Source organism: Microcaecilia unicolor, chromosome 9 (assembly GCF_901765095.1).
Source record: "Microcaecilia unicolor chromosome 9, aMicUni1.1, whole genome shotgun sequence".
NCBI classification, from domain to species: Eukaryota; Metazoa; Chordata; class Amphibia; order Gymnophiona; family Siphonopidae; genus Microcaecilia; species Microcaecilia unicolor.
The window spans coordinates 221,336,187-221,352,223 of record NC_044039.1 but is presented as its reverse complement, the minus strand read 5'-3'; positions in this window follow the sequence as shown (position 1 = coordinate 221,352,223).

Genomic DNA, 16,037 nt, shown 5'->3' with positions numbered 1-16,037 from the left:
TTCATGATTTATTCCTCTGAATGGATACTGACTTTTGGATGATGGTGAGAAGTTTTCTTTCTTTGTATCCTGTTATTACTATCAATAAATTAGATTAAAAAAAAAAAAACCTACTCATGAAAGTTAATTTATTTACCAGTCCAACAGGGTATGGAATTCTATTCCAACTCAAATACGGACACTCCCTAAGTACACGTTCTTTCGGACTCGCTTTGATTCCAGGATGATTTAGGTGGGATATAAAAACCAGGAATAGAATAGAAAAGGATGTTATCAGTGGTTTGCCGCAGGGATCTGTATTTGGGCCGACTCTTTTTAACATCTTTGTGAGCGATATTGTGGAAGAACTGTCTGATAAGGTTTGCCTTGTTGCAGACGATACCAAACTCTGTAATAGGGTAGACACCGTGGAGGATGTTGATAGCATAAGGAGGGATCTGGCAAAGCTTGAAGAATGGCCCAGAAATTGGCAACTAAGATTTAATGCTAATAAAAATGCAGGATCTAAGATAAGGAATTTTATTGTATATAATCTATCATATAGTAAATGTATGAGTAGATAAAAGTTTAATTGAGTAATTTTTACCTTATAGGAGACATGCCTTGAGACAGCAATTTTTGCGAAACATGAGTTCATGTTGGATGATTGTCTCCGTAACAGAAATAAAAGAAGAGATATAAAAATAGTGACTACAATTTTAAAGCTAAGTAAATTTGAACATTAGATTAAAGTAGGATGTAAAAAGAATTGAAGCGGTGCAAAGAAAAGCTACGAGAATGGTATGGGATTTGCGTTACAAGATGTATGAGGAGAGACTTGCTGAACTAAACATGTATACTCTGGAGGAAAGGAGAAACAGGGGTGATATGATACAGACGTTCAAATATTTGAAAGGTATTAATCCGCAAACGAACCTTTTCCGGAGATGGGAAGGCGGTAGAACTAGAGGACATTAAATGAGATTGAAGGGGGGCAGACTCAAGAAAAATGTCAGGAAGTATTTTTTCACGGAGAGAGTAGTGGATGCTTGGAATGCCCTCCCGCGGGAGGTGGTGGAAATGAAAACGGTAACGGAATTCAAACATGCGTGGGATAAGCATAAAGGAATCCTGTGCCGAAGGAATGGATCCTCAGGAGCTTAGTCAAGATCGGGAGGCGGGGCTGGTGGTTGGGAGGCGGGGATAGTGCTGGGCAGACTTATACGGTCTGTGCCCTGAAGAGCACAGGTACAAATCAAAGTAGGGTATACACAAAAGTAGCACACATGAGTTGTCTTGTTGGGCAGACTGGATGGACCGTGCAGGTCTTTTTTGCCGTCATCTACAATGTAACTATGTTACTATGTAAAAGAGCAGGATCAAATGAGGAATATCTGACCACCATAAAAGTGCCTGGCTCACATTAGCCTGAATGGTGGAGACAGAGATATCTGATAGATCCTATACAAGAATACCGTCGGAGTGGTTTAAAGAGATGTGTAAATGAGTAAAAGAGGTGGGTACTGTGCTGTAATAATAAAAATGCAGGGTCATGCACAAATCCAAGGGAACGTTATAGTATAGGGGGTGAAGTACGTCTGTGTACGAAAGAAGGGGGTGACTGTATCTGATGATCTTAAGGTGGCCAAACAGGTAGAAAAGGCGACAGTCAAAGCCAGAAGGATGCTCGAGTGCATAGGGAAAGGAATGGCCAGCAGGAAAAAAGAGGTGATAGTGCCCTTGTATAAGACTCTGGCGAGGCCCCTTTTAGAGTAATGCGTGCAATTCTGGAGACCGCACCTACGAAAAGATATAAACAGGATGGAGTTGGTCCCAGAGGGCAGGTACAAAATTGGTCAGTGGTCTCTGTCATAAAGAATATGGGGACAGACTTATAGACCTCAATATGTATACTCTGGAAGAAAGGCAGGAGAGAGGGGATATGATAAAAGACGTTTAAATATCTCGGTGGCATTAATTTACAGCCTCTTTCAAATTAAGAAATACTCTAGGATAAGAAGGCATAGGATGAAGTTAAGTGGTTATTAGCTCAGGAGTAATCTAAGTAAATACTGTTTTTTTCACAAACAGGGTGGCGGATACATGGAATAGTCTCCCAGTGGAGGTCGTGGAGACAAGGACTGTCTGAATTCAAGAACGCTTAGGCTAGGCTTAACCTCATGTGGGATCTCTTAGGAAGATGTTAAGTGGATGCTGCGGACGGGCCATTTGGCCTTTATCTGCAGTCATGTTTCTATGATTCTTCTATGTATGCAACTAAAGGGGAGTGGAGGAGTGGCCTAGTGCTTAGCGCACCTGTCTTGCAATCCAGAGGTGGCCAGTTCAAATCCCACTGCTGCTCCTTGTGATCTTAGGTGTCACTTAACCCTCCGTCACCTCAGGTACAAACTTAGATTGTAAGCCCTCCTGGGACAGAGAAATATCCAATGTAACTCACCTTGAGCTACTACTGAAAAAGGTGTGAGCAAAATCTAAATAAATAAAGGGATAAGAAAATGTTTCTTTTTTTTTTTTTTTTAATCTTTTTTTTATTGAGAACAAGCAGAGCTTTCGAATACAAACATATAACAATTGTAAACAGTAAGTTTGAAAATGTTTCTAATATGCCTTATTACTCTGAATAGTGGTTAGACTTTTTGCTGTGCATTACCAGGACTGGCCAGCAGAGGGAGTTTGTCTTTAGTAGTAATAGAAATAGAATAAAATAAAATAAAATAGAGAGAAGAAAATAAGATGATACTTTTTTTTATTGGACTAACAATACATTTTTTGATTAGCTTTCAAAAAACTGATGAAGGGCTACCTTCAAAAGCTAATCAAAAAATGTATTAAGTTAGTGCAACAAAAAAGGTATCATATTGTCTTTTCTCTGTTTTATTTTATTTTATTCTATCTCTATTGATTACCTTTAAAAGTGGACTAACAAGACTACCACATCTCTGTCCTTAGTAGTGGAACCTGCAGCTGCAGTGCAGAAAGTCACTTAGAAATGCAGCAATTACAGAGATTGGGGAGGGGACCTACCTGGTATTAACATCATCACTAATGACTTGCCAAGTGAATTTACTACTACTACTAAACATTTCTAGAGCGCTACTAGGGTTACGCAGCGCTGTACAATTTAACAAAGAGAGACAGTCCCTGCTCAAAGAGCTTACAATCTAATAGACAAGAGTGAGACAAATATAGGACAATCAAGCCATTGTGACATCACTGATGAGGTTGGCTCTTAGGCATTGGTGGAATGAGGCATTATGACATCACAATCTCAGCTCTGGATACCAGAGACTGAAACTCTTCACACTAAGGGGGGAAGTGGGCCAAGTATAGGACAGTTGAGCCATTGTGACATCACTGATGAAGTTGGCTCTTAGGCATTGGTGGAATGAGGCATTATGACATCACAATCTCAGCTCTGGTTAAATCACTGCTATATGTAATACTACTACTACTACTACTATTTAACATTTCTAAAGCGCTACTAGGGTTACGCAGCGCTGTACAATTTAACATAGAAGGACAGTCCCTGCTCAAAGAGCTTACAATCTAAAGGACAAATGTACAGTCAGTCGAGTAGGGGAATTTACATACATGAACACTTCATCTCCTGCAGCTGAAGGAATCAGCACAAAGGATAGTGGCAAAGGGGGGGGGGGGGTGACCCCTTGCACATGCTCAGTATACTAAACAAGCAAGATTCCTTTTCAGTTTACTTTGACAGTATATTTTTGGACTTACCTCACAGCAAACAGGACCCATAGGTCCAGGAAAGTCAGCGGAACAATGCTGCAAACCAATCAATGCCCGTGAGACTCCAGACCGGGTTCTACTACAATACTTCTAATTTTTCTGAGAATCAAGTTCAGAAAGCATTACCGAAAGCCATAAAGATGACGCAGGATCACCTCAATTTCCGGAAATCACTAAAGACCGATCTGTTAAAAAAGTCATACACTACTGATCCAACTTAAGTAACTGAACTCAGCAACACAACGAAGCCATAACCTGCAATGAACAATATATCACTTTTCTTCTCTTGATTCTCCAATGTCCTGTAACAACATCACTCTGTATTTGTTTCATCACCGGAGGTGGCTAACACCTCACGGTACTATGCCACATTGAGCCTGCAAAGAGGTGGGAAAATGAGGGGTACAAATGCAATAAATAAATAAATACATACATAAATAGATGTTATTTCAGACATGTGCAGGATAAATTTTGTAAGCAAAAAAACTTTGGATCTTTCCTGATGTGACAAAATTAACACAGGATAGGAGAATTTTTTTTTTTTTTTGGCAATGAGACAAGAAGTGAAGGATCTCAAAAAAGATATAGTGGAATTAGAAAAGGTACAGAGAAGGGTGACAAAAATGATAAAGGGGATGGGTCGACTTCCCTATGAGGAAAGGCTGAAGCGTCTAGGGCTCTTCAGCTTGGAGAAGAGACGGCTGAGGGGAGATATGATAGAGGTCTATAAAATAATGAGTGGAGTTCAACGGGTAGACGTGAATCGTTTGTTTACTCTTTCCAAAAATATTAAGACTAGGGTGCATGCAATGAAGTTACAAAGTAGTGAATTTAATATGAATCGGAGAAAATCTTTCTTCACTTAACATGTAATTAAACTTTGGAATTCGTTGCCAGAGAATGTGGTAAAGGCGGTTAGGTTAGCAGGGTTTAAAAAAGGTCTGGACGGCTTCCTAAAGGAAAAGTCCATAGACCATTATTAAATTGACTTGGGGAAAATCCACTGCTATTTCTGGGATAAGCAGCATAAAATGTATTGAACTTTTTTGGGATCTTGCCAGGATTTGTGACCTGGATTGGCCACTGTTGGAAACAGAATGCTGGGCTTGATGGCCCTTTGGTCTATGTACTTATTGAGGAGCTACATTTCTACTGTCCTATCCATGTAAATGTCTTGTGCGACTTGGAGGAACAAAATATGTGTTTTTTTTCTTCCTGAGCAATTACATTCATTCCTATATATGAAGAAGATCATTCAAATTTAATATATGTGGCGTAATTAGAGAATGCTGCTGGCAGTCTCCTGTTAATGCCTTTTCTTCATTTGGAATGTTTTTTTTTTTTTTTTTTAATTTTATTTTAAAGTATAGACAACTTAGAAATACAATCTTTGACATCACTTTATACATCCTAGAGATATCCCCTTTCCCTTCCCTCCTCCCCTTCATAGTTCTATGGATCTCTGTGGTGTCTCTGCTTTTATACTTAATACTTCGGGCCCACAAGAATGATCTCGTTTGCCAAGTGATTTCACCTCCGTGGTATTATCAATTGCGGAGCATCTAAGTCAATTCCTGTTTGGGATCTCCAAAGCTTATATTTGTCCCATATTCTGGTAAACTGGAGCAGTTGATTGTTCTTCATCCCTGTAAGCTTTGCCATTTGATACATATAGTCCATTTTATGTAAAACTTGGACAATTGGTAGAGCCAGCGATTGCTTCCAGGCAGCCGCCAGTGCAATCTTTGCCGCTCCTAAAAACATGGAAGCCAAACGGTGAAGAGGTGTCAGAAGTCCGGGAGGGCGAAATTGCAACAAGCAGTAGTCTATTGTTTGTGGATATTCTTTACCCAATATCTGTTTCAATAACTTAAGACATTCCTGCCAATACGGTTGTATCTTTGGACATGACCACCATATATGTTTCATATCCCCCCTCACTTGACATCCCCTCCAACATTGATTTGAAGAGCCTGGAAACATTTTCGCTACTTTATGTGGGATATAATACCATCGGTACAGGATCTTATATCCATTTTCTATCATGGAACTACTTACTGATCCCTTTAATAGAAAGCCTATCGCCTTTTCCCAACTCTTCAGTTCATGTGTGGCCCCTATATCTTGTTCCCATTTCTGTATGTATTGCTGAATTGGGTTTTTATATGAGAGTAGTGCCCCGTATATTCTTGACACACATCTTTTACGACTATTCCCTCCCATGGCCCGCTCTAGTTCTGTTTCCTCCTTTTGTAGCTCCCCTTTGGCTTTTCGAAGAATATAATCTCTAATTCTGGTGTAGTATAGCAGGTGATGTGTTGGGAGATTAAATTCATCTTGCAGCTCACTATATGTACGTATTGCCCCCTCTTCCCATATTTGGTCCAATTGTTTCAACCCTCTCTGTCTCCATTGCTTATATATTGAATCTCCCTCTTCCCATGAAAATCCCGGTGCCCCTTGTATATGCATTTTACGGAAATATGTTCTCTGTGGACAGAATTGTTGGCGTAATGTATTCCATGTCATTAATGGGTATGCCACTGTTGGGGGTAGCAATGTTGCCATTGCCCTAACCCGTTTACTGGGGAGCCATAATAATGCTGCTGGGTGATTAAGTCCTATCCAGTGTTTTTCGATTTGTAACCATGGTTTGTCTTCCTCAGTGATCCATGCTGCTAATATTTTTAGCTGTGCTGCTTGAAAGTATTTAAAGAAGTCCGGCACTCCCATTCCCCCCTTTTTTTTGGGTTGGTATAGCATTTCTGCTTGTACTCTAGGCGGCTTATGGTTCCAAATGTACGCAAAGGTTTTTTTCTTTAGTTGTCTGAAGAATTTTTTGGGGATTTGGATTGGTAATGCTATGAAGAGATATAAAATTTTGGGTAGCAATATCATTTTTATTGCTTGTATCCGGCCTAACCAGGACAACTCCAGCCCTTCCCATCTCTCTAATTCCTGTAGCATTTCTCGCAATTTACCTGGGAAGTTTGCCTCGAAAAGAGTTTTTAGACTAGGTGTCAAATTGACTCCCAGATACCGAATGGAGCGCTTTGTCCATCTATACGGGTGTCACTCTTGTAATTTATCTCTGTCCTCTGCATTTATATTTAAGCCCAATATCTCTGATTTTGTCATATTTATTTTGAATCCTGCTATTTGCCCAAATTGCCCCAATGTTTGTTCAATAGTCTGTAATGATCTATGAGGGTTTGTTAGAGTCAAAAGGATATCATCTGCAAACAGCATGATTTTATGCATCTTATGACCAATTTGGATCCCATGAATGGCCTCATTTGCTCTAATTATCTGGGCTAATGGCTCCATTGGTTCATTAATCTCATCCCATGGCTTTTCCTACCACCTCTATGCTGATGACTCCCAAATCTACCTTTCTACCCCTGATATCTCACCTTGCATCCAAACCAAAGTTTCAGCGTGCTTGTCTGACATTGCTGTCTGGATGTCTCAACGCCACCTGAAATTAAATATGACCAAAACCGAGCTTTTCATTTTCCCCCCCAAACCCACCTCCCCGCTCCCCCCGTTTTCTATTTCTGTTGATGGCTCTCTCATTCTCCCTGTCTCCTCAGCTCGAAACCTTGGGGTCATCTTTGACTCTTCTCTCTCCTTCTCTGCTCATATCCAGCAGACCGCCAAGACCTGTCGTTTCTTTCTTTACAACATCCGTAAAATCCGCCCCTTTCTTTCCGAGCACTCTACCAAAACCCTCATCCACACCCTTGTCACCTCTCGTTTAGACTACTGCAATCTGCTTCTTGCTGGCCTCCCACTTAGTCACCTCTCCCCTCTCCAGTCAGTTCAAAACTCTGCTGCCCGTCTCATCTTCCGCCAGGGTCGCTTTACTCATACTACCCCTCTCCTCAAGACCCTTCACTGGCTCCCTATCCGTTTTCGCATCCTGTTCAAACTTCTTCTACTAACCTATAAATGTACTCACTCTGCTGCTCCCCAGTATCTCTCCACACTCGTCCTTCCCTACACCCCTTCCCGTGCACTCCGCTCCATGGATAAATCCTTCTTATCTGTTCCCTTCTCCAGTACTGCCAACTCCAGACTTCGCGCCTTCTGTCTCGCTGCACCCTACGCCTGGAATAAACTTCCTGAGCCCCTACGTCTTGCCCCATCCTTGGCCACCTTTAAATCTAGACTGAAAACCCACCTCTTTAACATTGCTTTTGACTCGTAACCACTTGTAACCACTCGCCTCCACCTACCCTCCTCTCTTCCTTCCCGTTCACATTAATTGATTTGATTTGCTTACTTTATTTATTTTTTGTCTATTAGATTGTAAGCTCTTTGAGCAGGGACTGTCTTTCTTCTATGTTTGTACAGCGCTGCGTATGCCTTGTAGCGCTATAGAAATGCTAAATAGTAGTAGTAGTAGTAGTAGCATTGTGATGGCGAAAAGCAGGGGAGAAAGTGCACATCCCTGCCGTGTCCCCCTATTTAATTTAAACGTGGTTGAGCATTCCCCATTTATAATCAATTCTGCTAATGGCTGCTCATAAAGACGTTGTAGCCATTTTATATATCGGCCCGTCATTCCCATTTTATGCAGAACCTTAAACATATAGGGCCAGTGTACTCGATCGAACGCTTTCTCAGCATCGAGAGAAAGTAAGATTGTTGGTTGTTGTGTGTTATTTGCCTCTTGTATTAAATGCAGTGCCCGTCTGATATTATCAAACGTTTGTCTTCCTTCTACAAACCCCGTCTGATCATTCTGTACCAGTTCTGGCATAAGCCTCTGTAATCGCCTGGCTAGAATTTTCGTGAATATTTTATAGTCTGTATCTAAGAGTGATATGGGTCGATATGATCCACATTGCAGCGGGTTTTTCCCAGGTTTTAGGAGAATACTAATATGAGCTAATCGCCATGAGTGAGGCAATTCTTTTTGGTGTTCTATCTCATTCAATACCCGAACCAACAAAGGTGCCAATATTTTCCCAAAACATTTATAAAATCTATTCGTGTATCCATCAGGCCCTGGAGCCTTACCGTTAGGCAAGTTATGTATTGCCCATTGCACCTCCTCCAGTGTAATGGGTGCAGACAGTTCCTCATTTTGATTTGAGCCAATTTGAGGGAGCTCTATCCCTTCTAAGTAATCTTGAATTGTTTGTGGTTCTGACTGTATATCATCTGTGTACAATTGTTTATAAAAAGCATGGAAAGCCCGCTTAATATCCTCAGTTGCAGTCTGTCGCTGCCCTGTGCTATCCTCTATTGCATGTATGTGGTTTTTCAGCTTTTGTTTTTTTAATTTATATGCTAATAGCCGGGAGGCTTTATTACCAAACTCATAATATTGCTGTTGTGTTCTTTGAAGTGTTTCCGCCACCTCTGCTAACTGTAGGTCCCGAAGTTCTAATTGTACTTGTTGACATCGTTGAGCTACACTCGTTGTATGTTTCCCTTTAGCTATAGTATGTTGTAGGTGTTCAAGCTCTATATGTAGTTGTTGTGTTTTACGTTGTTTCTGCCTCCATCTATACGATTGTAATGATATAATTTGTCCTCTAAGGACTGCTTTAAGCCCTTCCCATAGTATGTCATCACTCACGTCTCCCGTGTCATTTTGTGCAATATAGGTTTGGATGTGGATTTCTAATTGCTTGATCACATTGGGGTCTGCTAACATACTATCATCCATTCGCCCGCGTGGTTTGGTTAATCTATTTGTTGTGCACCTTAATGTTAGCGTCAGGGGCGAATGATCAGACCATGTCCTGCTCTGTATTTGTACCCCTTGTACTCTCTATATCAAACTTTGTCCTCCCAGCCACATGTCTATTCGTGAATATGATGCATGTACCGCCGAATAGTACGTATAGCTACGTGACATCGGGTTATAATGTCGCCATATGTCTGTCATCTGCCAATAATTTATAAATTTGTGTAGTTTTGCTCTATCATTTCAGGCATAACGCACCCCCACATTTGAGTTATCCATAACTGGATGCATAGTGAGATTAAAGTCTCCTCCTATTATCAGTTCCCCATCAACATATTTTGCCAATACTTCCGATAGCTCTCCATAAAAGGAGCCTTGTTTCTCATTTGGGGCGTAGATATTCAGTAGGGTAAAAGTCTCCGCTCCCAATCGTATGTTTAGCAAAATATATCGCCCCCCCTTATCTCTCACTATCCGTTGTACCTGCCAGGGCAACCTCCTCGCTAGGGCTATCATGACTCCCTTTTTTTTCTTTTCCATATGGTTCGATGCAAAATATATTTCCCTGTACCCTCCGTGTATACATAGTTTCTCGTGCATAGGTAATAAGTGTGTCTCTTGGACAAATATCATATCTGCTTTTAATCTGAGTGCCTCTTTAAAGAGGAGTTGCCGCTTTGCTGGTGAATTAAGGCCTTTCACGTTAATAGTCATTAATTCTATTGTTCCCATTATTCCTGATTAACAACAAATGAAAGAAAAGACATTACTCCCATTCTGTGACTACTCATTCCACTATGCTGACTACCAGGAGATCCTATCTCTATTGAAGTTATTGTTCGCATTATATTCCCCCTCCCCCCCAACATCCCTTCCCCTAACCAAACTACACCTTCCATAACTAGGTCAGGTGTTTCAGGAGTCTGGCCACATCCCCGCATCCCACCCCCATCTCCTTTCTTTTATCATCTAACATATTTCTATACTCTATCCAAACATTGAATTTAACATTGCATCTAGTTTTGCTCAAACCATTCACTTTAGCTTATCAATTAACATTTTAAACTTTACTTGTAGATACTCATGCTGTTTACCAACCATTAAATCATAACTGTGAGGTTACAAGAGTCCTCACTCACTCTTCAGTGTTGAGCTCTATCCAAGAGGTTATGTCTTTTTTTCCCTGGACCTTTATATCCATTCTCAAGTTACTGTCTGTTCTCCACGCCTCAATGTTGTTTCAGATCGTTGGCGCTGCAGCCTGCCTTTCCCTGCCGACGTTCTTTGCCATCTGGGTCTGTCCATTTGTCCCGGTCTTGCTTTATGTCTGCTCTCGATCGTGGTGCTCCATTCTTGGTCAGGGAAGATGGCTGCTGCTTCTTCTGTTCCTCTTATCTGGTGGAGTTTACCCTCTTTGTAAAACCGCAACGCGAAGGGGTAACTCCATCTATATTTGATGTTTTGGGAACGGAGGTATTGTGTGATGGGCCGTAGTTCTGCCCTCCGACGCAGCGTGATACTTGCCAGGTCTTGGTAGAGTTGAACGCGATGTGTATCCCATACAAATTCTGGGTGCTCCCGTGCTGTTTGCATGACTTTCTCCTTGATTTTGTAATCCACGAAACATGCTATTATGTCCCTTGGTTGATTATTCCTGGTTGTTCCCAGGGACCTATGGGCCCGCTCTATTGCAATATCTGCTGGTTCTATTGTAGTTTGTGATTCTTTCAGTAGCATGCTTGCCACTTGTTGAACTGTTAATTCACAGTTTGAATACTGTGGGCTCTCTGGGATACCGCGGAACCTGATATTATGCCGTCGGCTCCTATTCTCAATATCTTCCAGCTTATCCCATAATTGCTGGGAAGTTTTCTTATCTTCTTCTTTCTGCTCCGTCATATTTTGAATCAAGTCCATTTGTTCATCTAGACGATCTTCCGTTTCAGCCACCCGCTGCCCCAAAGCTGCAATCTCACCGCGGAGATCCTCTCCTAGTGTGTTCAGGTCCGTTCGCATTGCTTTAAGCTCCCCTGTAATTTCTTTCAGCCATTCACGTATCTCAACCAGCGGTTCCGTCTCTTCCACTAGCGCTTCGTCTGGTGTGAAGAGCGGTTGCGAACTTTGTATTGCCTTCTGCGTCGAGTTCTCAAATGTTCGCTCCTCCGCCATGCTGTTCCCCCTCGGGGCGGTCTGTGATGGCGCCGTGCTTGGGCCCGTGTAAGCAAATCCTGCTAATGATTGTCTGGACGTTCGAGCGGTCATATTTAGCTTGTTCCCGCGTCTTTCCGCCGCTGTTTCCTCTCTTGCCTTATGCTGTAATCGTAAGTTAGATGCTGTATTTCTTGCTTTTAATGGTGGGACCGCCGGAGCTCTTCACTCAGGCAGCCATCTTGATGCGGTGACGTCACCAGCCTTCATTTGGAATTTGTTGTTTTGCTTTCCCTCTATACCTTTTTTTGGTTCTCAAAGAAAGAAAGGATATGTTACTGTTAATTTTGAATTATCTTATGAAGCTTTGCAGCACTGTAACTTTCTGTGTTTCTAGCTCAAGAGTTAATCTTGTAAAAGGTTTTTGAAATGAATAATAATAAAAAAAAGAAAAGTTGTTAGTGGTAAAATAACTTAACAGTAAGACAACCTACCTCCTTAGTTTGAAGAGTTTCTGTCTCTGGTAACCAGAACTGACATTGTGATGTCATAATGCCTCATTCTCCCGATGCCTTAACAGCCAACCTCATCAGTGATGTCACAATGGCTTGATTGTTCTGTACTTGGCTCACTTTTATTACATACAGCAGTGATTTCGATTTCGGAGACATTTCTTTTTTCTTGAATTAAGGGGGACGTTATCAAGGTGAGCTACCGTTAAGACATGTTATTTTACTGTTAATCCCAGTTATTAGTAACTAGGTCCCTGCATAAAAATAGGCACTGTGCTAAAATAACACATCTTAACCATTGTCCACATTGATAACTTCCCTCTTAGTGGCTTCTTAAGTTCCCATTTCAATTTTTATTTATTATTATTATTGTTACATTTGTACCCCACATTTTCCCACCTATTTGCAGGCTCAATGTGGCTTACAGAGTGTTGTTATGACAGAGTCATGACAGGATATTGGATACAATCAAAAGTAAGCAGAAGATGGATGAGGAGTTAGAGAAGATGGTGTTAGACTAGGATAGTTTAGGAGGTGATTTGTGTCTTTAAGGGGTCTTTTTGTAGGCTCTATTAAACAGATGTGTCTTCAGAGATTTGCGAAAGTTGCTTAGATTATCCATAGTTTTTAGGGCTGGGGGTAACCCATTCCATATCTGTGTACTTCTGTAGGAGAAGGTAGTGGCGTATGCCTGCTTATATTTAAGTCCTTTACAACTGGGGAAGTTCAGATTGAGGAATTTGCGGGCTGATCTCTTGGCATTTCTGGGCGGTAAGTCCACAAGGTTAAACATGTACAGTGGGGCATCTGCGTGAATGATCTTGTGTATGATCGTGCAGATCTTGAATTCGATACATTCCTTGAGTGGAAGCCAGTGGAGTTTCTGTCTTAAGGGTTGCGCACTCTCATATTTGGTCTTTCCAAATATGAGTCTGGCTGCGGTATTCTGGGCTGTTTAGAGCTTCTTAATAGTCTGTTCTTTGCAGCCAGCATACAGAGTGTTACAGTAATCCAAGTGACTAATTACCATAGATTGTACCAAAGTACGAAAAATGTTTCTCGGGAAGAAAGGCTTAACTCTTTTGAGTTTCCACATCGAGTAGAACATCTTTTTTGTCGTGTTCTTCACGTGGGTATCGAGAGTGAGATTTCGGTCGATGGTAACTCCAAGAATCTTCAGGTTTTCTGATATAGGAAGGGTGTAGTATGGTGTGGTTATAAAGGAGTAATCGTTTGTGTTGTATTGAGAGGTGAGTACTAGGCATTGAGTTTTTTCTGCGTTGAGTTTTAGCTGGAATGAATCTGCCCAACTGTGCATGGTTCTGAAGCTTTGGTTGATCTCGTTGGTGATTTCGTTAAGATTGTGTTTGAACGGGATGTAGATCGTGACATCGTCTGCATATATGTAAGGGTTAAGGTTTTGATCGGCTAGAAGTTTGGCTAGAGGTATCATCATTAGGTTGAAGATGGTTGGTGAGAGGGGGGAACCTTGAGGAACTCCGCATTCTGGTATCCATGGAGGTGATCTTTCGGCGTTTATTATTACTTGGTAGGATCTGGTGGTGAGGAATCCCTCAAACCTATTGCCACTCAAAAAACGTCTATACCGCTTGTGGCACATTATATTCAACAGCAACATTCATTTGAAACATTTCAGTGTACTGTGTCACAACATATTGTGCCACTGAGACGGGGAGGAGACAGATGTAGAATCCCTTCTGCAACAAGAGAAGAAATGGATCCATCGTTTGAACTCTTTTGAACCTCATGGCTTAAATGTGAAGATTGAATGGAGCCATTTTTTCTGATTAAATTACTACTACTACTACTACTATTTAGCATTTCTATAGCGCTACAAGGCGTACGCAGCGCTGCACAAACATAGAAGAAAGACAGTCCCTGCTCAAAGAGCTTACAATCTAATAGACAAAAAATAAATAAAGTAAGCAAATCAAATCAATTAATGTGAACGGGAAGGAAGAGAGGAGGGTAGGTGGAGGCGAGTGGTTACAAGTGGTTACGAGTCAAAAGCAATGTTAAAGAGGTGGGCTTTCAGTCTAGATTTAAAGGTGGCCAAGGATGGGGCAAGACGTGGGGGCTCAGGAAGTTTATTCCAGGCGTAGGGTGCAGCGAGACAGAAGGCGCGAAGTCTGGAGTTGGCAATATTCATAATATTCCATCTGCGAGTGAATTTGGTGTTCTACCTTTAAAATCCTCTGTGTCTGATTGGCTCCTATTGTGAAGCGTGTCTGAGGTCATATCTATATTAAGAGCAGCCATTTTGTAGCTTGTGAGTAGTTAATAATATTTCAGCACTATTAGAAAAGGAAGTTTTATATGATTTATGTTTTTTAAACACTTTTGTGCTGTGGTTACCAAGCTTCTTCTTCTCTTTTTTTTTTTTAGAAGTCCCAACCTTGAAACAGCACTGCGAAACGTTGGTGGGGCCCTGGGGGGAACTAGTCTACGCAGTGAAGGAAGCTTGATAAGTGCACTACTATTTGGTTTTGAAACATGAATTGAAGTGATTGCATTTTTGGGGGGACTGCACGAATGTTGATGAGGAGAAGTTAGATGGCAGGTTGGGTTGTGGAAAATTCCCAAAGTATTGTACGAGAAGCTTGGTGGAATGCAGGACTTCATGTTAATGGATCTTCAAGTCCAGAGGGTAACATATAGTAACATAGTAGATGACAGCAGAAAAAGACCTGCACGGTCCATCCAGTCTGCCCAACAAGATAAATGCGCGGTCCATCCAGTCTGCCCAACAAGGGTGTATCTTCCTCCCTATGCTTGGTCTGAAAGCTTGGCCTGTAAGCACTCAGATCTGCTGTCATCAGTATGTTTTGTTTCTCCCTACTGCCTGTGCCTTGAGTGCATGAGCTTTATTTCCTAGTAAATAGAAAATATTGTTCTGCGCTTCTTGTAAATCACATGACAAGGAGAAACACATGAGGAACTGAAGCCATGTGGCCCATACAGTGGCGTTCCTAGGGGGGCTGACACGATCCGCCGCGCCCCCCGGGTGCAGCGCCCTCCCCCCGGTGCAGCGTGACACCCCCCCTGGGTGCACGCCGCTGGGGAGGGGGGGTGCCGCGTGCGAACGAAGCTGACCGGCGCGTGGACCGCCCCCACCTTGGTACGCCACTGGGCCCATATATGGCAGACACAAATGAATATAACCTTGATGGTGAGTAAGACTGAGGACCCCCTTCAAAGAAGGAAATGTTTCCTGACAAATCTGTGTTTAGAGAAGAAGCCAAGTGTTTCATACTAAAGCAAGGTGCATGCTGGGATCACGTGTAGGGGGTAAAGAGAATTGGCCAATGAGCACCTAGTGTGCATGTGAATAGAAGCTGGAGAGGCTGGTAAAATAAAGGAAAGAAAGCCATATTGAGCAGTCCTGAATGTTTGTTGGCTGTGACACAACTGACACACACACACACACACACGGCACATGGGCGTCCCCGTGAAAGGTCGCCCAAATCCAATAATCGAAACAGAGCCCTGAGGACGCCCATCTATGGTCGTCCCCACAGGGGGTGTGTTAGGGGCGGTGTTACGAGATGGGCGCCCCCCAGTGTATAACGGCTAGCGAAATGGTTTTGCATGGGTGGGAACATGGGCGTCCTTAGTTAGACCTGAAATAAAAGCGACCAGGGTAAGGGGGAAGTCGTTTTTAGACCCATTAGCGATTTTGTGCAGTTGGAGAGTGGCAAGAGCGTTGTTGGGAGAGAAAGCTGAATTGTTGTTGGGAGAGAAAGATGAGAGTTTGTTGAGTACCTGTTACCTTTGACTGTGTGCCGTAGTCAGAACGTTTTCACCCTCACCTGCCTCATTTGTGTTTTACCTTTTCAGCTTTCCCTACCCCTTCTAGCCCCCAAACCCAGACACCACTACTCCTTCCTCTATCTCCCCCATCCCCT